This window comes from Lepisosteus platostomus, unplaced genomic scaffold (genome assembly GCF_059453375.1).
Source record: "Lepisosteus platostomus isolate fLepPlt1 unplaced genomic scaffold, fLepPlt1.hap1 Scaffold_30_H1, whole genome shotgun sequence".
Classification (NCBI taxonomy): domain Eukaryota; kingdom Metazoa; phylum Chordata; class Actinopteri; order Semionotiformes; family Lepisosteidae; genus Lepisosteus; species Lepisosteus platostomus.
Window position 1 is genome coordinate 1,342,501 of NW_028291658.1, and position 23,888 is coordinate 1,366,388.

A 23,888-nucleotide genomic window follows, 5' to 3' on the forward strand; every position below is an offset into this window, starting at 1 on the left:
TGCAGTGATTGTGTCTCCTGCTTCAACGCAGTGATATATAGATGTGCTCCTGTAATTTATTGGTACATGCCCTGGGCAGTAAGCAGTCTGAGGATTTATTTCCAGACGGCATAGAGCAGTGAAGTAGTGAAGTAGTGCAACACACTTTATCATTATATTATTAGAACCTATTCTACTTAAATTATAACATTATACACAATTTGAGTTCATTTTTAAAAATTAAAAGGTAATGAAAGGAATGCATATTAATGAGGAAGATAATACCGATATGCATGTGATAATCTTCCTTATATCATGTAGTGCGTCATTTGGACACTTTGTGGGCATGAAATACAAAGAAAATCATGTTCTATGGTACAAGATAAATACAAAACTTAAGCTTTTATTTTAATAAGATTTGTTTATAAAGCATAAGCAATCATTTATTACATTAATATATGTGAAAATAACATTTTAGCATCATATTATTACATACAGGTCTTTAGCTTCAACACAGTGATATATATATATATGCTCAGTGATTTATTGGTACATGCCCAGGTCAATAATCAGAATGAGGATTTATTTCCAGATGGGCTACAGGTAGTGTTGTGAAATACTTCAACACACTGGATCGCAGATTTAGACCCCCTGCACTCTTACTCCTTAAAAACCAAAGAAATGAAGATATGTAGCAATCACATTGTAACAGGGGTGACAGTGACTTAATGCTTATACTAGTGGACTTCTGGTACCTTTAGGGTACGGTGTTCCCTGAAGGGCTCTCAAACCCCGCATTTCAGATGCCTAGCTGTATCGCTGATCTATTGCACCTCAGAATCACTTTTAAACCTTACCTCTGGTATCTTTAATCCCTATTGCTCAACGCATGGTGAAAGAATTGCATAAATGTGTCTGAAAATGAGCAATGGGCACCTGAGAGACTCATTTGCCTGTTTCACAAATGATCATATTTGACTAGAGATTCTGTTTGGGATTCAGTTGTGCATTCTGACAGCAATCCCTTTCAAAAAACGATACATTCTGGATGAGGTCAAAGGTGCAGGAACACTGTATTTAGGATGTGTTTTAAAATCCATTGACTGATCCCCGAATCCTGAAGTTTCTTCGCATGATATCGGGCTTGCAACCACTTTCTGAAAAATGATGAAAAATGCCAAAAATGAAAAAAAAGTTATCAATTCTAGAGCCTAAGAGGAAAACAAGACAAATTTATATCTCCAAATAATTTTATGTGCTTCAGAAGAGCCCAGGAAAGTTTTTTGCATACATGAAACCACGCCCGTTTGCACGTAAGCAGACATGGTTGCACACACGACTTCATGAAAGCACGCGTGCATGCGAAGTCATCCTGTTGAGCATTTGAAAAGCCGCACCACGCCGCACTTGAAATAGCTCTTACATTAGTGGTAGATGCAGGAATTGCCTTTTTATTTACGCTCTTACCAACGCGATGGAAAGCAAAACAAAGCAAAGCAGAGCAAAACAACGAACAAACGAAAACCCTCACGTCCCGCACTTGCAAATAACGCCGTTACGTGCCCAAGCGGTATTGTACGTCATCCTAGCACTGCACCCCCGGTGTACGGTATATGGGAACGAGCACACGCCACGAATCGTCTCGAATCACTCCCTACAGCTGTAAGGCACCTTGAAGCGTGCACCCCCAACATTCTTCTTTGCGCATCTGTGAAAGGTAAATTCTTGAGCAAACTCTGAACCAGCTCTAAGGAAACTAATCAGATTAGACATTACTTTGACTCATCTTTTTACGCTCAGTGCTGGATTGCTCAAACTCCAGCTAGGGTTAGGTTAGCATTCCCACGCTACTTAGACACTTTGTTTACGCTCAGTGCTGGATTTTGGGAACATCAGGACGAGTGGGAATTTTCTCCTATCTGTCAATTCTGTTTTGTTTTGGAGACTCTTGGCTGCCTATGTTGTACAGTGCAGCGTGAAGGAAACATTTTCCAAAACTGTGTCAGCTCAAAACTTATAAGAAAACCTCTCCAGCTGCTTTAACTCTCTTCATTTTTGTCATTTAATGTGACACTCGATGTATAACTGGAGCCTCACATATGCAAATAGTGAGGCTCCAGTTCGACACCCAGTTCGACACCACTTTACAGTATATGACAAAAGCATGGCAGACTGTGCCGGACCGGCAGATAACTTCTGCTTATTTTTACCATATTAAACATTGGAAATCCTCCCACTTGCATTTGTGACACTTGATTTTGGCTCCACCTAAGACACTCTTAAATCATCAAACACTTTTCTCTTCTCCCGCAACACTCTTGTCTGTCGGCACTATGTGGCAGCGTTGCATGACAACCCATCTCACCACGGAAAGGAACCTAACAGCTTTGGTAAGAGAGGAGAAAAGGACCTGGCCCGTACGGGGCTCGAACCCACGACCTTGGCGTTATTAGCACCACACTCTAACCAACTGAGCTAACCGGCCTCACGACAGTGGTCCTCTCTGTGCTGACACTGCTCATGATGTTTCCCAAGCCGAAACTGCGTTTTTCCAAGCAATTTGACAAAGCCCGCCCACTGAAAACTGCAGCAGATCGTGTAAAGACGTTCAACTTTGTAATTACTGCACGCACAGGAAGCAGAATAAATTCCTCTTTTCAAACTGTCAAAGGTTTGCTTTGCGAACGCTGCAGGACATCGCACAATCTCTTTTGAACGGGGACAAACGATTTCTTATGGGGCGCAGTAAGTACAGACGTTTAAAAAGCTCCACTCATGCCGACAATGCAGCATGAAGAAGCGCAACCTAACATTTGACAGACAAAGGCCGGGCGCCGCTACGAGCAATATGAAATCAAACTGACAGCACACAGCGTTTCGCGCTGACTCAAAAGTGATCTCGACAGACGCTGTTCTCTGCATAACGCTGAAAGAGCTAAAGAGCGTTTCTGTTGAGACGTAACAAGCTCGTTTCTTTCTACCATGATGTCACCATGACCAAATCTGTCTTTAAGCACCTTGCTCAGTCTCTGAAGACACTGTCAAAAATTGCTTTCGCCGATTGTATTGCAAACCGGCGGAAGCGGGGTATTGGGAAAAGTTTTCAACTAGCAATAATCGCGCCTCGGCTAAACCTCACAGGCTACGATACTGCCACTGCGCAAAGCTGACGGTTGCCAGGCAACCGCGGGGATCCTATGGAAATCGTTATCGATCGTCTCATGGCATGTCGTTGCTGTAACGCTTCATATTTGTCCTCTTCTTCATCTAGCTTGAGGTTTTGAAGAATTTCATGACAGACAAGGTCTCCGTCGGGAACAAAGGGCGTTGTGAGAAAACCGTTGCTTATTTTCAGCAGCAGAAATACAACCCTTTAAATACAAGATGACAGAACAATGACGAAGGGCATGCCGGGAGGAACTCATGCACTACAGAGGAAAGGGGGCGGGCACGTACAGTTCACATTCAAGCCACAAGTACTCTTCTCGGATGTTGCACAAACAAATCCTAACGTCTTGAAAGCATTGCAGCATGTTTGTGTCCCACTTCCCGTGGCTGCAGGACGACTGATACGAACGGACAAACACAATCTGTGGCGTTTAGCGTGACATAGTCTTGCAGGCATCGTGCTGTCTCACTGCAATACTATACCGCTGGAGGAAACAGTCCATCTGGCCATGAAACTCATTTAAATGTCTAGCTACAGCAACTAACTATATCATGATTTATTCAGGATGTGTGGAATCAGCACGTCCCGGAGAGAGCTTCCGAAATCGTGAGCATTCTCTGGTGGTAGGGGCGTTCAAGATGGCGCTCAGGTGGGAGGTAAAGTTTAGTGGTTGAGGAGTTTTTTTGAGTTTTTCATGACCTGAATATTAATTTTTGCTTTTTTTGACTACAGAAAAATAAGGACTTAACACTAGTTGTTTAAACTTCAGTTATAATTGAAAGAAAAAAACAACGATTTTTTTTAGGTTTAAGAATTTCGATATGAGTAACACTGGGAAAAGAAAAGAGAGTGCTGGGTCCTCGAAGGAGAAATCTAAGATACCTCAATCGTATATGTATAGCAGTACAAGAAAATCGATGGAACTACAGGGAAAAGTGAAGCAGCTGGAGGGGACGTGGAAAGAGTGCTGGAGATGCGCTCGTACGGTAGAGCCGGAGTCCCTGCCCAGCACACCTGTGAAAACCCCGGCGGCCAAGAGAGGAAGGGGCGACCTGACGCTGGAGGAGCTCCAAACCAACATCTTTAACATGATGGGTGAGCTGAAGGAAATGATTCGATTTAATACAGTCGCAATCGAAAGTCTTAAAAAGTCCATGGACTGTGTGTTTAAAGAGGTTGAAGACTTAAAGAGTGAAGTAAAAGTTCTTAAACAAGTAAATACCGAACAAGAAAAGCATATTAAAGAACTTGAATTGAAAGTGAACGATGTAGATAGATACCGTCGATGATGGAATTTAAAATTATTTGGAGTTAAAGAGGAACGTGATAAGGACCTTGTTGCAACAGTGAAGGGTATCTGTAAAAGGACCCTGCCGGACCAGGAGGACGTAATATCGGCCATTGACTTTGTTCACAGGCTCGGGAGAACGAACATGTCTGGGCAAGTGCGCCCCAGATCGATTATAATACAGTTCACCAAGAGGACGGCGAGGGACATGCTGTGGCGAGCGGCGAGGGGGAATGAGTATTTGAATGGGAACAAACTGAGGTTTGCAGAGGAACTGTCTGCCGCGGACAGGAGCACCAGGAACCAGCTGTGGCCCCAGGTTGAAGCTGCCAGAAGAGAGGGGAGGAGACCCTACTTTGTGGGAGCGAGGGCCTTTGTGGACGGGAAGGAGATTTGCTCCCAGTGACTGCTCAGTTAATGATTATGTTTGGTTTTATTTGTTATACCAGTATATACTAGTGTTTCTTTAGTGTTAGTTTGGAATGGTGTAGTTAAGTGTTAAGGACTGTTATAGTTCTGGTTCTTTGAAAAACTCAATAGTTTAGACAATCTTAGAGTTAGTTATTTGCTTTTGTGTATGTCTTTTTCATGAATGCCAGAGGTACTCGAAATGTTGTTAAAAGAAAAACGTTTTTTTTTGTTTTGTAAAAAACTGTGCTGAGTTTTATTTTTTTACAGGAAACGCATGCATGTTGAAACTAAAGTTTATAATTGAGAAATATTAAAGCAAGGAAAATATGATACGTGTAAAATATACAATTTGATCACATAATTACTTAATTACCTCTGGTAGTTAAATGTTTTTTTTCTGCTGCGTTTTTTTTCTCTTGTACATGACTCTGATCCTCTTGTTGTATTTGTATTTGTAAATTCTACATGTTTAATAAAAATAAAAAAAAGCATTATAATCAAGTGCAGGAGCTGAGGGCTTTTGTTTTGTTTCGTTTTCCATGGCGTTCGTAAGCACGCAAATCAAAGGCAATTCCTGCGTCTAACACGAATGTAAATGCTTTTGAAAGTGCAGTGTGGTGCAGCTTGTAAAATCCTTGTCCACATTTGTGGTTTGTTGATGTTTTTTCTGTCTGCCAAAGTTGCATTTTGACATCCGGACGGGGAGACTTTATCATTTGAACGTGAAGCCAGCCTTAAACCCTCTGAGGCGTGTCTGTCTGCCGGCACGTATTTTGTCAAAGGTATTTATTTTTTTTAACGGAGAGCGACTTTGAAAAGGTTTCCGCAGCCAACTCGCACTCCGTGTTAGATTATAGGAGGAATGCGGCGGTAGCGAGCTCCCTGTTGTCGTGGCCGAGTGGTTAAGGTGATGTGCTTGAAATCAGTTGGGGACTCCCCGCGCAGGTTCGAATCTTGCCGTCTTCGGCGTCTGCCGCACGTCGCCTTGTGTCTGCACAGCAAAGGCGTAGTGCCGCGTCTCCTTTCCTGGTACTATAACAACGCTAAATTGCTTGGCCCCGCTGCCATGGAAATCAGTTCTTTAGATAACCACACATTTTGCGTTCGCACCTCTGGTGCTCTACCTACTTATGCCTTTGAAAACCTAATGAATCAAGCTGAAAGAACCGACACAATATGTAGGTGCTCGTAAAGCACGCAGTAAAGAACTGTTAACAGCAAGGGTGTCAGTGGGTTAACTGAGGAGAAGGCGTGATCGCTAATTGTTGACTTTGTATTTGGTGTTAGAAACACTCTTACTGTGCATGACGTGCAACAAATGTAGCCACAGAAATTGCATCACGCTTTCATGTATGCTATTGCAGACACCAACGTTGCCTAGATAGAAAACCGAAATAGCCGTGGGTTTGCTTGCTGGTCTGAAGGATCTCTCTTCGAATCTCTATCATTTGTCAATGGAAGTAAAACGCGCTGCAATCTGATACGTTCAGAATCAAACCCGCAGCTGTTGTTCGACTTTATTTCTTGACTAATTACAACTGAGTGTCGCGTGAGCAGTTACGTAAACTTGTCTGGTATATTTGAACACAAATGCCGTTCTTCAATTAAAACTAACAGTACATTGTCAGGGACATTCAGTTCTATACAAACAAGAGACAGACAAGAGAATATTCCTACCTTCATGTGGACTACGTGTTGACTTACTGATCGGAATAATTGAAAAGTTCGGGTTCATAGCCGATGCAGTGCGTTCTAATTAGAACAACAGCAACGCTGAGCTCTCAGCACCGTACTGAGCCCAGGTGTTTTTCTAAAGCTGTCAGGTGCAGTTCATTTACATGAAGGAAATCTCTTACTGGGTACGATTACAATGCAGTAAGTAGCACAGGCTACTAAGGGAGTAGCCTGATGCGTTTAAAAACGACCCGAGCCAGGCAGGAGTCGAATTTACAATCTCCTAATCCGTAGTCAGACGCGTTATCCATTGCGCCACTGCCCCTGGTGTGACACTGCAGGACTGTAATCCAGTGAGCTCAGCACTGCAACTAGTAAAATATTACCCCCGGTCCATTCTTTTTCAAAAGTGAGAAACACCTGTTTTCTACATGTTGTCTGTTTTAAAACCATATCTCTTTAAACCAAACCAAGAGTTTGTCTTTTGCACTGATATTCTGATTCATTTCGATTTCAAAGAAAAAAAAAAACATTACCTTCCAAAGCATCATAAAATTGTCCCTTCTTCCAGACTCTACTTCTCTCTTGTAGTAGTACAGCAGACCTTTCCAGGTGAGCAGATAACAGAGTCCGAAATGAGCTTCCTCCATCAAGCAAAGTACCTGAACATGACTCTGTCTTCATAAATGCGCCCCTGTAATAAAGAAATTAAATCCAAAATCAAGAGGGCAGTTGCCTACTGAAGTTCAAGAAGTCATCAATTTTAACCTAGCAACACATTAAAGGCTGCATCTATACAAGTATGATTCTAGAAATGCTCACCAGATTACGTTTTAAGAAGGAACTGCGCCTCAGGTTTCGCCGAGATCTTAACTCGGATGGCAGGATTCAGAGTCCGGAGTGTGGACTGATGGAGCACAGAGGGTCCATATACTGTGGATCCCTCAGTGATCTTCCGCGTGTTCAAACCGCCAGCGTGTAACTCCCCTGTCCCCGTGACCTCATTGCTCTGCTCTCACCTCTGTGCAGCCGAGCCCGACTCATGATGAAGTGGAAAAAAATATGCCCCCAACGTGAGATTTAATTTAGATTTCACAGATGCGCAAGGAAGAATGCTGGGGGTGCACGCTTCATGGCGCCTTACAGCTGTAGGGAGTGATTCGAGACGATTCGTGGCGTGTGCTCGTTCCCATATACCGTACGACCCGGGGTGCAGTGCTAGGATGACGTACAATACCGCTTGGGCACGTAACAGCGTTATATGCAAGTGCGGGACGTGAGGGTTTTCGTTTGTTCGTTTTGTTTTGCTCTGCTTTGCTTTGTTTTGCTTTCCATCGCGTTGGTAAGAGCGTAAATAAAAAGACGATTCCTGTGTCTACCACTAATGTAAGAGCTATTTCAAGTGCGACGTGGTGCGGCTTTTCAAATGCTTGTGGGCATTTCTCTGTTGTTGATTCTTTTTTTGTGTGTAACAAAGTGGCATTTTCATGTCCGGACGGGGAGACTTTATCATTCCGACATGAAGCCACCCTTAAGTCCTCTGAGGCGTGTCTGTCTGCAAGGCTTGTATTTTGGAAATGTTTTTTTGAAACGGAGAACGACTTTGAAATAGGCTTCCGCCGGCGCCTCGCGATCCAGGTAAGATTGTAGCAAGAACGCAGCGGCAGCGGGGCTTGCTGTAGTCGTGGCCGAGTGATTAAAGCGATGGATTAGAAATCCATTGGGTTCTCCCCGCGCAAGTTCGAATCCTGCCGACTAGGTTGTCCGCCTCCAGTCCTTGTGTTCCGGCGCAAGGAAAGAAGCGCGCCTCTTTGCTGTTCCTGGTGGTTTTAAAACGCCAAATCGCTTGTACCCGCTGCCTTGGAAATAAATTCTTCAGCATCCGCGAATGGCTTTTTGCAGCTAAATGACGGTGTGAGTGTGTTTAGCCAGCGGGACTGGCTAGAGACGTAACTAAAGAGACTTGACGAAAATCAACTTAAGGAGATTGGAAAATATAAGAGCGTCTGAAAGTATAAGTACAGTACAGGTGGACGTAAAAGTAGTTAGATAAACAGTGTTTGTATTATTATACAATTAGTTGCAATAGTGGAAACAATTTGGGTTTATTTGAATGTCTCAGACATGCTGAAACGCTGTAGGTTTAGAATCGAGACTGGGGAGAATAACGTCTTGTGAGAAGATCTGTTTACCTAACGATTAGATCCTGTAAATCCCTTGTACCCTCCCTAAGTCTGTCCCAGTCCAGTGGATAAAAATGTACTGTTAATGGAGTGTTGGTTTCTCTGTTAGGGGATACTGGAGCACTACTGTCATACTTGTTTCACTCCTCTGTTCAACAGTGTGCTATAGAGTAATGTATATGGGGAGACGGCAGGAGGCCACAGGAGTATTGGGGCAGCAAGTTTTACTTGCCGAGTACCAGATTTTAATGGGTGGTTTTATCCCAGATCTATTGGGTTGGAATATTATGCATTACAAAGAATGACTATCCAGAACAGGGTATCACGTGGCTTCAACTGACTGTGATCACTCAGTATGTTGATAGTATTCTGAGTGCTTCCCCTGACGAGGAAACCCACAAGTCTGAGTTGCTTCAGCTTTAGAGTGTCTAATAGAAGCAGTTTTGATAAGGCCCTTTTGTGTCTAGCATTGTGAAATTTTAACAGGGCCTGGGTGCAATGTTTTTACAGGGTGAGCACAACTCTTAGCAGATCTGCTTAAGGGGGGAGTGCAGTACAAGGACAAGATTGCCTTGGTTCCCGCAACAAAAGCCGCCTGTAATAATTTGAAACAAGCTCTCTTACAGGTGCTGAGACTGGGGTTTCCTCAGATGGATCAACCATTCCTTTGTATGTAAGTGTGGACAAAGGGTTACTGTATATGTATATAATGTATGTATTTGTTGCATGTAGGCCACAATTCTGGATGGCTATGGAGAAATAGGATTCTCTCACAATGGCAGGGACTCCAGTTAAGAATACTAGGCTTGTCTCTGAACTGATTTGTAGTTTTACAGCTGCCGACAGAAGCAGCTTGAGTAAGGTGTAAATAACACAATAAATAAAGAATTCCAGTAACTCAAGGTAACAACCATGCAGATGCAGATGCCAGACGAGCGGCACTGGGAGAGCGGGAGTCTGAGACCCCTGTGAAACCTCTATTGGGGAAAGGGGAGAATTCAGGTTGAGGCCTTTAATAGATGTTTAATAGTGGTTAGAACAAATGTGTAAAGAATGTGGGGTTGCATGATGATGTGATGTGGGCTGGCACATACCCAAGTGTATGACAAAGATGATCCCAGGGTATGGACTGCCCTGCCCCTTGGATACTGATCTAGGGGCAGACTACACTGGGAAGGTGTGCCAGGCTGTAATTGCCTCACTAGGGGTAAGTTGGAAGTCACATTGCCCCAATCACCCACAGTCTGAAAGACCAACTAAGGAAATATAAACTGAAGGGACACCGTGGGTAGATGCTCTACCTGCAGTCCTGTGTGGTTTGCGGGCTGGAGCAAACGGAGCTGTGAGACTGAGCCCATTTGAGATCATCACGGGCAGCCAAAGAAACTCCCTGGAGGCCAAGTTTGGCTAACGCACTGATGAATTTACTAACTCTCTATTAAAGTGTTGTAGGTTTGTTAACTGAAGCGGTGCACAGGGCTCGTGAACAGGTGCCGGACGCTTGGGGACCTCCAGCAGAGGGGAGACACGACCGGATACCTGGCGAGTGGGTGTAGGTGAAGAAGAGATACCCTGCCAGATGTTGCAATCCTGCTGGGAGGGACCATATCAAGTGCCACCAATTACTGATAGTGCCATCTGAGTGACAGGATGAGATCGCTGGATCCGCGCATCGCACTTTCACTGACCCACGGCACCAGAGACTGAGTGAACAGAAAGAAGGATGTTGTTACCGTTTCTGTGTCTGATGCTTCCTAAGACCAACAGTGTGCTTGTTAGGCCTGAGGAGCATTACTGGGGATATGGTATCAATACATTCCGGGTGTTGGGATATCTATCAGGGTAATACATTTCTAATTGGACTATAAATAATGTCATATTGTCTGCTTTAAAACTGATGTTTTCAACTCTATTGTAGAGATTCTAGAATCAACTAATAGAGAATTGAAATAAAAAAGGGCATAAGAAGACATTACCAAGAACGACCACAAGATGGAGATATTGTCTAGACATTACCAACAACGACCACAAGATGGAGATATTGTCTAGACATTACCAACAACGACCACAAGATGGAGATATTGTCCAAAGAGGCAAGAGGGGCAAAGCCGCGATAAGGTAAAATCATTTTTTGAAAGAGATTGCTGTCAGAATGCACATCCGTATCCCAAACAGAATCTCTAGTAGAATATGATCATTTGTGAAACAGGCAAATGAGTGTCTGCTACAATATGATTGCTACATATCTGCATTTGTTGGTTTTTAAGGAGTAAGAGTGCAGGGGGTTTAAACCTGCGATCCAGTGTGTTGAAGTATTTCACAACACTACCCCTAGCACATCTGGAAATAAATCCTCATAATGATTATTGCCCTGGGCATGTACCAAAAAATCAGTGAGCATATATATATATATCATTGTGTTGAAGCTAGAGACACAGAATAAGTGCAAACACATCCTAAATACAGTGTTCCTGCACCTTTGACCTCATCCAGAATGTATTGTTTTTTGAAAGGGATTGCTGTCAGAATGCACAACTGAATCCCAAACAGAATCTCTAGTCAAATATGATCATTTGTGAAACAGGCAAATGAGTCTCTCAGGTGCCCATTGCTCATTTTCAGACACATTTATGCAATTCTTTCACCATGCGTTGAGCAATAGGGATTAAAGATACCAGAGGTAAGGTTTAAAAGTGATTCTGAGGTGCAACACATCAGCGATACAGCTAGGCATCTGAAATGCGGGGTTTGAAAGCCCTTCAGGGAACACCTTACACTAAAGGTACCAGAAGTCCACTAGTATAAGCATTAAGTCACTGTCACCCCTGTTACAATGTGATTGCTACATATCTTCATTTCTTTGGTTTTTAAGTAGTAAGAGTGCAGGGGGTCTAAATCTGCAATCCAGTGTGTTGAAGTATTTCACAACACTACCTGTAGCCTGTCTGGAAATAAATCCTCATTCTGATTATTGACCTGGGCATGTACCAATAAATCACTGAGCATATATATATCACTGTGTTGAAGCTAGAGACCTGTATGTAATAATATGATGCTAAAATGTTATTTTCAGATATATTAATGTAATAAATGATTGCTTATGCTTTATAAACAAATCTAATTAAAATAAAAGCTTACGTTTTGTGTTTATCTTGTACCATAGAACATGATTTTCTTTGTATTTCAAGCCCACAAAGTGTCCAAATGACGCACTACATGATATAAAGAAGATTATCACATGCATATCGGTATTATCTTTCTTATGAAAATGCATTCCTTTCATTATCTTTTACTTTTTAAAATGAACTCAAATTGTGTATAATGTAATAATGTAAGTAGAATAGATTCTAATAATATAATGATCCAGTGTGTTGCATTACTTCACTGCTTCACTGCTCTATGCCGTCTGGAAATAAATCCTCAGACTGCTTACTGCCCTGGGCATGTACCAATGAATTACAGGAGCACATCTATTTATCACTGCGTTGAAGCAGGAGACACACAGTCTCTGCAAACACATCCTAAATACAGTGTTCCAGCACCTTTGACCTCATCCAGAACGTATCATTTCTTGAAAGGGATTGCTGTCCGAATGCACATCTGAATCCCAAACAGAATCTCTAGTAAAATACGATCATTTGTGAAACAGGCAAATGACTGTCTCAGGGGCCCATTCCTCATTCTCAAGACACATGCATGCAGTACATACACCATGCATTGAGCAATAGGGATTAAAGACACCACAGGTAAGGTTAGATGTCATGTTCTATGATCATTTCTTTCAGCATTAGGGACTAAATATACCAAACGTATGATGCTAAAATCCTGAAAAAAGGATGTGCTCCATCTCGGCAGTAGATTGGATTCCAAAACTGATTTGGGTCAATATACATTACCTTTGAAGATAACGTACAGTCTACTGTAGGGAACCATCAACTTAGAAAGCATTGGCCTTCCCTGGGGGTCAGGTAGGTGCAAAAGATAAACCTTTATCCTATCTTTATCTTAAGATAAGTGGCCAAGCAGTATTTTTCCAAGTTTCACCAAGCTCATCATGTTGCCATAGTAGAAAAAGTTCTATAAAATGTTAAATAACTTAAAAAAAAGCATCTTGGTCTTTCAGTACTGTACAAGGTGAATTAAACTGTCCCTGGTAATAAAAAGTAATTAGAAGCATCCCAGAAACTTTATCTCTAGAAACATTAGCTGTTTTATATCATGTAATTTAGTGTGATGTTGTCAGAATTCAAGGACATTATCACACACAGAAATTGGTTCAGTTAAATCTAAAAAACACAGCTAAACATGGGTTTAAATGTAAAATAGAAGTCTTACCTCTTGTCAAAAGATTTAATTCAAGAAGCGATGTAATAAATGATTGCTTATGCTTTATAAACAAATCTAATTAAAATAAAAGCTTAAGTTTTGTATTTATCTTGTACCATAGAACATGATTTTCTTTGTATTTCAAGCCCACAAAGTGTCCAAATGACGCACTACATGATATAAGGAAGATTATCACATGCATATCGGTATTATCTTTCTTATAAAAATGCATTCCTTTCATTACCTTTTACTTTTTAAAATGAACTCAAATTGTGTATAATGTAATAATTTAAGTAGAATAGATTCAGGTAGGAAATATAGAGTCATGATGTTTATGGCTGACATCATTTCACATGGGTGAATTTTAAGCTAAGAAATAAAAACATTTACAATGAAGATACCATTGCTTAATTTTTAATGCCTTTAAAAAATAAATACCTCCTGAGAATAATTTGCCACTCCCAGATCCTTGGTAAGGTACTGTTTGAATCCAATCAGGAGAGGAGCATCCAGGGAGTGCTTTCTATAGAGTCCAGCTTGGGCCACTCTCTTCCGGCCTGCTGATACTTTTTAACTACTCAGGGCCTGTAAGGATATAAAACACCGGTTTAAACATTTTATACCTATAAGACAAATTAGAATTTTAGTAAAAAATAGATACATCTGAAAAATAAAAAGTCTAACTGCTGATAGAGTTCTTCAGAGCTCACATCTTCCCCTTCCTTATCCGCTTCTGTTTCAGTTTCTAGAGCAGCCTCTGGCATCTCTTCCTCCTGGACAGCGGCCTCTTGCTCAGGGCCGCTGGAATGCAGGTAGATTCTTTTCAACATGCTTTTACATAATATGTTGTAACAATGATTTCAAAAAGAAACTACAGAAGCCTTACAGATTAAAAATATCTCACCTTCCCAATGTGTCTTCAGGCTTCCCATGTACAAAAAGGCCCAAGGACTCTAGCAGTCTTACAACCACTATCCTGTTTGCCTCACCAGACACGATCTCTATTCTGTGGTAATCCACGATGACCCCGTTCTTCAGGTGATTCATCATGTCCTCCCTCGCCTGTTGAGAGGCCATCCTGATCTCTTCTGCCGTGGCGTGCTTCATACACGCCCTCTTCAAGTGAGCAGGAAGCTGATCAAGAGTATTCAGGCACATCTTGCACACCAGGGGAATCCTCGCGGGTTTCCTTTGAAAATAAATAATACCATCTGTGTATAGAAACAAGCTAAGACTGATTTCTTAAATTATCCTTAATTTTCTCTCTCATAGTTTGAGCATAATGATTTTATTGCATTTATATAAGAATTGCTCATTGCTCCAAAATAAATAATGGTTTCATAAAAAAGTGAACACTTACTTGGTCTCAGTCACAGACTTTCCAATAGAAGCCATTGTGGAGTTCAGCAACTGCAGGTCCTAGAAGTGGGGAAGGAATTTTAAAAGAGAAATTGAATTACAATACAGAAGGAATGGCTGAGGGATCACTGAAATATATATATACAAATTCCAAAGACTGAGTCCATATAGAAACAACTACCTTTCATTTTCAGTATAAGAAAAAAAAAACATTATCTTCCAAAGCATCATAAAATTGTCCCTTCTTCCAGACTCTACTTCTCTCTTGTAGTAGTATAGCAGACCTTTCCAGGTGAGCAGATCACAGAGTCCGAAATGAGCTTCCTCCATCAAGCAAAGTACCTGAACATGACTCTGTCTTCATAAAAGCGCCCCTGTAATAAAGAAATTAATTCCGAAATCAAGAGGGCAGTTGCCTACTGAAATACAAGAAGTCATCAATTTTAACCTAGCAACACATTAAAGGCTGCATCTATACAAGTACGATTCTAGAAATGCTCACCAGATTACGTTTTAAGAAGGAACTGCGCCTCAGGTTCCGCCGAGATCTTAACTTGGATGGCAGGATTCAGAGTCCGGAGTGCGGACTGATGGCGCACGGAGGGTCCACATAATGTGGATCCCTCAGTGATCTTCCGCGTATTCAAACCGCCAGCGTGTGACTCCCCTGTCCCCGTGACCTCATTGCTCTGCTCTCTCCTCTGTGCAGCTGAGCCCGACTCACGTTAAAATGGAAAAAAATATGCCCTCGACGTGAGATTTACTCTGGAGCGAGCCAGTGTTGCGCATAGCTGCCTTCAAAGCAGTTGACCCAGGTTCGATTCCCGGCCAACGCAGTTGCGAATGTTTTCAAATGCTGTTATGAGCCTTGGATTGTGACTAGCAAAGCGAAGTCTTTTGAAAGAGCTAAAGCACTGCAAAACGGAATTGAAGGAGAATCTTACAGGGGATTCTGAGCAATGTCTGCATACATGCAGTCAGATAAAGGTGCTGAAAGCTTGAGCTACTCTCAATGTCATGCTGCCCTTCCCCGGAGTAAATCTGTTACATTGAAAGAATGCTTCTGGCAGGTTCAAAAAGGGACCCTTGTTAATTGGAGAAATCAATGATTTCGAATGAATTCTGTACGCGTTAAAAGACAGCTATACACAGAAAACATGCAGGACACTGCTCATGATGTTTCCCGAGCCGAAACACAGTGCGTTTTTCCAAGCCATTTGACAAAGCCCACCCACTGAAAACTGCAGCAGATCGTGTAAAGACGTTCAACTTTGTAACTACTGCACGCACAGGAAGCAGAATAAATTCCTCTTTTCAAACTGTCAAAGGTTTGCTTTGCGAACGCTGCAGGACATCGCACAATCTCTTTTGAATGGGGACAAACGATTTCTTATGGGGCGCAGTAAGTACAGACGTTTAAAATGCTCCACTCATGCCGACGATGCAGCATGAAGAAGCGCAACCTAACGTTTGACAGACAAAAGCCAGGCGCCGCTACGAGCAATATGAAATCATACTGACAGCACACGGCGTTTCGCGCTGACACAAAAGTAATCTCGACAGACGCTGTTCTCTGCATAAAGCTGAAAGAGCTAAAGAGCGTTTCTGTTGACACGTAACAAGCTCGTTTCTTTCTACCATGATATCACCATGACCAAATCTGTCTTTAAACACCTTGCTCAGTCTCTGACGAGACTGTCAAAAATTGCTTTCGCCGATTGTATTGCAAACCGGCGGAAGCGGGGTATTGGGAAAAGTTTTCAACTAGCAATAATCGCGCCTCGGCTAAACCTCACAGGCTACGATACTGCCACTGCGCAAAGCTGACGGTTGCCAGGCAACCGCGGGGATCCTATGGATATCGTTATCGATCGTCTCATGGCATGTCGTTGCTATAACGCTTCATATTTGTCGTCTTCTTCTTCTTCTTCTAGCTTGAGGTTTTGAAGAATTTCATGACAGACAAGGGCTCCGTTGGGAACAAAGGGCGTTGTGAGAAAACCGTTGCTTATTTTCAGCAGCAGAAATACAACCCTTTAAATACAAGATGACAGAACAATGACGAAGGGCATGCCGTGAGGAACTCATGCACTACAGAGGAAAGGGGGCGGGCACGTACAGTTCACATTCAAGCCACAAGTACTCTTCTTGGATGTTGCACAAACAAATCCTAACGTCTTGAAAGCATTGCAGCATGTTTGTGTCCCACTTCCCGTGGCTGCGGGACGACTGACACGAACGGACAAACACAATCTGTGGCGTTTAGCATGACATAGTCTTGCAGGCATCGTGCTGTCTCACTGCAATATTATACCGCTGGAGGAAACAGTCCATCTGGCCATGAAACTCATTTGAACGTCTAGCTACAGCAACTAACAATATCATGATTTATTCAGGATGTGTGGAATCAGCACGTCCCGGAGACAGCTTCCGAAATCGTGAGCATTCTCTGGTGGTAGGGGCGTTCAAGATGGCGCTCAGGTGGGAGGTAAAGTTTAGTGGTTGGGGAGTTTTTTTGAGTTTTTCATGACCTGAATGTTAATTTTTGCTTTTTTTGACTACAGAAAAATAAGGACTTAACACTAGTTGTTTAAACTTCAGTTTTAATTGAAAGAAAAAAAAACGATTTTTTTTTAGGTTTAAAAAGTCCGATATGAGTAACACTGGGAAAAGAAAAGAGAGTGCTGGGTCTTCGAAGGAGAACTCTAAGATACCTCAATCGTATATGTATAGCACTACAAAAAAATCGATGGCAACTAAAGGGAAAAGTGAAGCAGCTGCAGGGGCAGCAACAGGGCGGAGGCGCCACGCGCCCGGCCGACGTGTTGGACCGGTGCGCTTTACGTGCTGAAATAAACACGCGACAGCCCCGAAATGTTTCCAGAGTGCTGTGCACTGAAGACTTGGCTGGTGCTCCTCTGTGCAGATTGTTGGTGCTCCTCCAGTGCGGGACGAGCCAACACAAGGGAGCGCATTCGCCAACATCCAGGCACGCAATGCGATTTGGAAAGCAGCTCCTTTCCAAAGAGTTGCACACGAACGATCCTTCAGTCCCGCTCGGGGGGCACGGAACCCCCGCCACACACAGCTTCAAGTAGCGAGTCAGGCGCTGGGGCTTTCGCTTACGGCCACACCACCCTGAACACGCCCAATCTCGTCTGATCTCGGAAGCTAAGCAGCATCGGGCCTGGTTAGTACTTGGATGGGAGACTGCCTGGGAATACCAGGTGCTGTAAGCTTTTGCTCTCCCGGCCAGCAGGGGTCGCCGTTGGTGCCGTAGGCTTTGGGAGGAAAACCTGCAGGATGGAAAGGTGATCTATAGCCTCATCTCTAGAGATGTTTTGTTGCTGTGGCATGTGTGTGACCCATATTCAAAAAAAAAACCCGTCTGTAAAACGAATATCGAAGCTGCCTCTAAATCTGCAAATGAAGATGAGTCGATAAACCACTCGTTTTTCGTATAACTAGACATATATTCATTTGTTACCGATTTCATTCATTGAGCACGGATACAATAGAGGTACAGCCATTCACTGTTTGACATGTCTGCACTGGTACAGAACCGAGCAATCAGAAAACGGTTGAAACTGTCTTTAGACTCAGCATACAGTACCGAGGCCCCCCATGACCAAATAAAGGCTAACCTCGATAATCAGCCTAAAGAACGCAGACTACAGCAAAATGACTGACTTTGAAAAGGGAATGAACGTCCGGAAGGAGTAGTGGAACTAGCTTGAGATGCTTCTCTGGACCCCTAACTAAAAGCCAGCGAGAACCAGCAGCGGCGTCCACTCCTGTCGAACCGGGATCCTTCCGCAGCCACGCAGCTCGTGGTGTCCTAACCCTCCCGTATCTGATTTTGGACCAAGCACATCAGGGGAGAGCGCGAACGCAGTCCCCCACTACCAGAAATTATGCAGTCGAGATTCCCACATTTGGGGAATTCGCAGGGGTCAGCACAGCCGGAGTGCAATGGCCGAGCCTCGCCCTGGGTGAACCGATTTCGATTTTTAAGAACTTTATTTTCTTTTCACAATAAAATACAGGACATCACAAATCAGAAAGCTTTACATAAATATACATACTTAAAACAGTATATATGATCACATCTCATTACATTTTGACACGGTAACAGTTACATAGTAACAATTTCTTTTTTTCTGGTGCAAATCACATTCTTTACTTAAACATGATAATGTTTTTCACAGTCTCTTGAGATATTGACCTATGCTCTCTATTTCCCACAGATTTTCTGCTTCCTCCCTCCCTTCTCTCCACAAATCTCTGAGGTAATAGTTCTCTCGGGTGATGAACAGGGCCAGGCTACCTGCTGCCTTGACTGGGACCTCGATGCCTTTGAACAGCCCCATGTTCCTCACTCTCCACAGGGCGTCTTTCCCACTGTTCACCACGGCCCAGATCCTGTCAAACACGTCAGGAGGAAGTTTGACAGGAGAGATGCCGTATATGACGAAAGCAGCGGTCAGGGTAAATTGGGGCGAGAGAGCCTGCAACCAATCTTCAAACTGTGCCCAGAAGGCCTTAGCAAAAAAACAGGACCACAGGAGATGGGTCACAGTCTCCTCCTCGCCGCAGCCCACCCTAACGCAGCGAGGGCTGGGGGTGAGGCCCCTACGGTACAAGAAAGTTCATACCGGTAAGTACTGGTGGACAACACTCCAGGCTAAATCTCTGTGAATGTTGCACAGAAACTTAGAGGATGTGTGTTTCCACACCTTACTTGTTTGGGCTGATGTTAAAATGCCCACAGGGGTCTGCCTATTATTCTGGGGTGCAACGAAATCTTCCAGTTTTTGGACGCTGACATCTCAGAGGGGAATATGGCCAATTGGGTGAGATCTTAGAAAACTTTTAACTGTCCCATAAATTGCAGGGCATCTGTCAGAGAGTGGGACATCCAGCTTGGGTCTGACACCCCACACTCTGAACACCTCCCTACCTACCCAGAGCCTGGAAAAATAAGTCCAGGTACGCGCTGCAGGTGCTGTTGCAAAGCCTCTCAGCACAGAGGCCAGGAAAATGCACAGCAGCTTCGTAGCAATATCTGGGACAGACTTCCCCCCTGAGGGTAGCGGCCTGTACATTATTTCCCTTCTGAGTCTTTCCTGCTTCCCACCCCATAGAAATTGAAACATCAATCTCCTTAGCACCGCCGCAACACGGTGTGGGATTGGGAAGGTAGAAGCCAGAAAAATCAAGACAGGCAAGAGCTCGGCTTTGATGACCAGCACCTTCCCTGTCATGGTGAGGTCTCGGTCCTTCCATTGCATCAGTTTTTTGTTTAAGATTGGCAATTTGTTCTGCCAATTTACTGTTCCCATCTCTTCTCCAAAATACACCCCCAGGACCTTAATTCTCTTCTCTTGCAGCCTGAGATCATGTCCTTCTTTTGGCTCCCTCCAGTTCTGATAAAAAATCTCACTCTTAGATGTGTTAATTTTTGCAGAGGAAGCCAAAGAGAACCGATCACAGCACTGCAGAGCTCTGCTAATTGAGGCATTGTCAGAGAGGAGCAGGGTGACGTCATCCATGTATAGAGATGTCTTTACCTCTCCTCCCCCACTTCCAGGCACTGGTATCCCATTAATGGCCTGATCCTGGCGCAAGGCAAAGGCTAAGGGCTCCATAGCCAAAACGAATAACAAGGGGGATAATGGGCAGCCCTGCCTCACCCCTGAACAGACTTCAAAGGGGCGTGATCTATTGCCATTAACCATTACTCTGCTGTTGCTACCTGTGTACAGCAGGTTAATCCACTTTCTCATGATGGGGCCAAACTTCATGTGCTCAAGTACCGATGTTAAGTACTGCCGGTTTAGGCGGTCAAAGGCCTTTTCTAGGTCTACACCTAAAATGCACAGAGGGAGGGACCGATCCTCTGAGTACAGACAGACATCCCTCAACAAGGCCAGGTTGTCGCTCATCAGGCGTCCTGCTATCCCACAAGTCTGTTCTTTCCCTACCAGTGAGGCCACTACATTTTGTAGGCGCGGGATCTTAGTGTCCACGCCTAAGAGGCTGAGGGGTCTCCAGTTCTTTATGTCATTCTTTGCTCCTTTCTTAAACAAGAGAGAGATAGTGCCTTCTCTTAAGGAGTCAGGCAGCAATTCTGTCTTATAGCTTTCCTCGAATAGGAGCAGTAGCGGATCCTGAAGCAGATCCCAAAAGGTGCAATAAAATTCTTTAGGGAGCCCGTCAGCACCCGGAGTTTTCCCCTTCTGTAAGCTCTCCATAGCCTGTCTCAGCTCTTCTACGGTCAAATCCCTCTCAAGTACTTCCCTATCTTCTTCACTCAAAACGTTTTCTAGCTTTGAGGTAAAAAAATGAATTTCTTCATCCTTTAACTCTGTAGAGCTGTACAGTCTTGAGTAGAAGGCCTCGGTGCAGGAGAGGATAGCACTCGGCTCTGTTCTCTCTCGTCCCTCCTCATCAACTACACTTTCCATGACAGACTTGGAGCCTACCACTTTCCTGAAAAAGAAGCGAGTACACTTCTTATTTTCTTCCAAGAACTGCACTCTGCTTCTTAACAGCACTCCTCGACTACTTTCTTCGGCTATGCTCCGGATGTCCTTTTTTAAAAGGGTGATATCCTCGAGCACATCGAAGCCACTGTGCAGCATCGTGTACAGAGACGCTGCAGCTGCCTCTGTTTCCTGGCTAGCACTCCTCTCCGTCTGGCAGCAGCCTTCCTTCCCTCAGCCATTAAAAAGGCCTTTGTCCTCACCTTCACCTCCTCCCACCACTCTCCTACTGACCTGTACAGACACTGCAAGGACAGCCACTGTGATAGTTTCTCCTTGTAGTGGGATACTACCCCCTCGTTCTCTAGCAGCTTTGTGTTGAGTTTCCAGAGGCCTGGGCCAAAGACAGTCCCGCCCTGGAGTTCCACTCTACACCCTAAAGCCTGATGATCTGAGAAGAAGACAGGCTGAAGAGTGACCCCAACAACTTTCACTCTCTCTGAGACAAAGCAATAGTCAATTCTGGAGCTGCTATTCCTCCCTGACCATGTATATCCTGCTGTTGTGGGATATATACATCTATATGTCTCTGAGAGTTTAAAGTCTTGAACTAAGTTTTGCAGGGCCAGTGAGCTGGAATCCAATTTTATCGGCAAGCTAGACTGCCTGTCTGTGTGCTCTAAGATACAATTAAAATCCTCTCCCACTATCACGTCTGTGCTACTTAACAATAGGGGAGAGAGTGCCTTGAGTAGCTCCACCCTTCCTCCCACGTCAGTAGGACAATACACATTGATTAGCCGCAGGTTAATGGTCCCCCATTCCACATCCACACACAGCAACCTGCCATCTATGACCCTCTGAATACTTTTCAATTTGAAAGCCCATCCTTTGAAAAGAATGGCCACGCCAGAGGCTCTGTTGTTATTGTCCCCTGACCAAACAGAAGGCCCTTTATCCCACCTATCTTCAAAGCTTTTATACCTCTCTTGATAGGCTAAAGCACACTCCTGCAACATCAACACATCTCCCTCTCTCTGCTGGAGGTAATCAAAGACACACTGACATTTAACTCTGTCATTGATACCTCTGGTGTTAAGAGAAATTATGTTTAGAGCCATATTACATAAGAAAGTGGAACCAGTCTTTACAAAACACATTTCTCTTCGGTCTCACCTGTTACCTTCTTCTTTTTCTTTTTCTTCTTACCAATTTCCTGCCAGCCATCCTCTGAATGAGCCTTCATCAGGGTGGCAGCAGTAAAAGCGTTCACGGAGTCCATTTCAAGGAAGGGGGTAGAAGGAGGGGTGGAGGGGTTCCAGCTGTCCCCATCGCCATGCTCTCCTTCCTCCTCGCTCGGGGAGAAAACAGAGTCATTTTTCCTTTTCCTCAAGTCCAGCTCCTGGGAGCACTGAGGGGAAAGGGGTGCAGCCGATGCACCAGTCTCCTCTTCCCCCTCACCCACCAGCTGTTGCAGATCCTCCGTGATGGACTGGATGGAGGAGAGAAGGGCATCTGTAGCACTTGCAGAGTCTGAGAAAAGCAGCTCCGCTGAATCCTGGGTATCCTCGCTGGACCCGCTCCACCGGGGGGCCCCACACTGGCCCTCGTTCTGAGGAGCAGGAGTGGGGGAGGGGTCCTCGCTGTTCTCTGGGGTTTTCAAACCCTCGTGCTTGTCTGGTGCAGTCTGCGGTTGTGGGAGCGTAGTGGATTCTTTTCCACCGGCCCCGGAGCTACAGCAGGACTGATCCTGGCTGGAGGCTGAGACTCTTTGTCCAACAAGGGTTCTTTGTTTGACTTGTTGTTTGCTTTGGCTTTTCGGGCCGGTTTAGCTGAAACAAGCACTGCCTCATCCTTTCTCATTTTGAGTTTATTGGCGTAGGCGTGAGGGCAGTTCTTAAAAACGTGTCCTTCCGAGCCACATAAATTGCACTTTGGCAGCATTGAACAGTCAGAGGCTAAATGTCCCTGTTTGCCACAGGTCTTGCAGCATTTCACAGTGCAGGACGATGCCAGGTGTCCCACAGCACCACAGCGCCGACACACCTTTGGTTGTCCCACATAAAAAACATAGCCATTGCAGGCGCCCAGTCGTATTGTAGAGGGCAGGTGCCTTAAGCCTCCATTTACATTGTCCGGTAGCAAGCGAACCTCGAATTTCCTTGCTCCTGTTTTTATACCGTCAACATCTCTAATCTCAGTTCCATGGTGGACGGTGCAGTACTGCTTAAGCCAGGTGTGAATGTCCTCCGTCTTTGCCAGTTCCGAGAACATAACAACATGCACCGTTTTCCTCTCTCTCTGTGTCAGAGGCTGCAAGTTGATCTTCTCAAGGGCAGGAACTTTCCCTCTTTTTGCCTCAAACACATCCACACATTGTTCAAACAGAGAATAGGTAGCAAAAACAACCTCAAATGCTTTCTGACCTGGGAGAGCGAAGATGAAATCCAAGTGCCGAGGTTCAAAGCCAAGTTCCTTCTGTAACACTTTTCTGCTGAACTGCATACGATCCATGAAGAGGTCATCCAAAAGCTCAAAACGTACAGCATTCTTGCGGGATCCAAAGGTTGCCATCTCAAACTGCAAAACAAACACTGCTTCCACAAAACAAGAAAACAATCCAACTACTCCAACTACAGGCTGATCAAGGTATCTCCCCTGCCAGGTAAGCCGAGAGCCGCAGGCGATGAGCCCGGAGCTGAACGGGCCCCACTGGCTCGTTTGTAAGGCCAGGTGCATTGCCAACCACGACCGGCAGGGCAGAGGCCTTGAAGGCGGCCTGGGCTCCTGCAGCTGTCCAGCCACGCACTCTGGTTTCTCTTCATCTCGTACAAATCTTTTGCCTTTTACTAAAGATTTCCATGGAGAGGAGCATGAATGAGTTCCATACAATTTTTGTGCTTCCCTGCCTTCGGGTGGGGCGCAGCTGGGCTGGTCAAAGAGAGAAAACAAAACCGCTCACAATCGCTCTTATTACGGCGACTGTGGCCGTCTGCTCTGCGAGTCCTCGGTCT

The 23,888-nt window shown here is 44.3% G+C and overlaps 5 non-coding genes and 1 pseudogene across 5 annotated transcripts; 2 read left to right on the top strand and 4 right to left on the bottom strand.

Annotated features, from left to right (window-relative positions):
• Positions 1-2,390: 2,390 nt before the first annotated feature.
• Positions 2,391-2,464, bottom strand: trnai-aau (transfer RNA isoleucine (anticodon AAU)). The gene has a single exon. It is a non-coding gene; the product is annotated as a tRNA-Ile (tRNA).
• Positions 2,465-3,005: 541 nt separating this feature from the next.
• LOC148635137 (U4 spliceosomal RNA) lies at positions 3,006-3,147 on the bottom strand. The gene has a single exon (XR_015933419.1). It is a non-coding gene; the product is annotated as a U4 spliceosomal RNA (small nuclear RNA).
• Positions 3,148-16,072: 12,925 nt separating this feature from the next.
• Positions 16,073-16,214, bottom strand: LOC148635138 (U4 spliceosomal RNA). Its single transcript, XR_015933408.1, has one exon. It is a non-coding gene; the product is annotated as a U4 spliceosomal RNA (small nuclear RNA).
• A 1,295-nt stretch (positions 16,215-17,509) lies between these two features.
• Positions 17,510-17,628, top strand: LOC148635139 (5S ribosomal RNA; annotated as a pseudogene).
• A 635-nt stretch (positions 17,629-18,263) lies between these two features.
• Positions 18,264-18,433, bottom strand: LOC148635140 (U1 spliceosomal RNA). Its single transcript, XR_015933474.1, has one exon. It is a non-coding gene; the product is annotated as a U1 spliceosomal RNA (small nuclear RNA).
• Positions 18,434-23,679: 5,246 nt separating this feature from the next.
• LOC148635141 (U5 spliceosomal RNA) lies at positions 23,680-23,796 on the top strand. The gene has a single exon (XR_015933335.1). It is a non-coding gene; the product is annotated as a U5 spliceosomal RNA (small nuclear RNA).
• Positions 23,797-23,888: the final 92 nt, after the last annotated feature.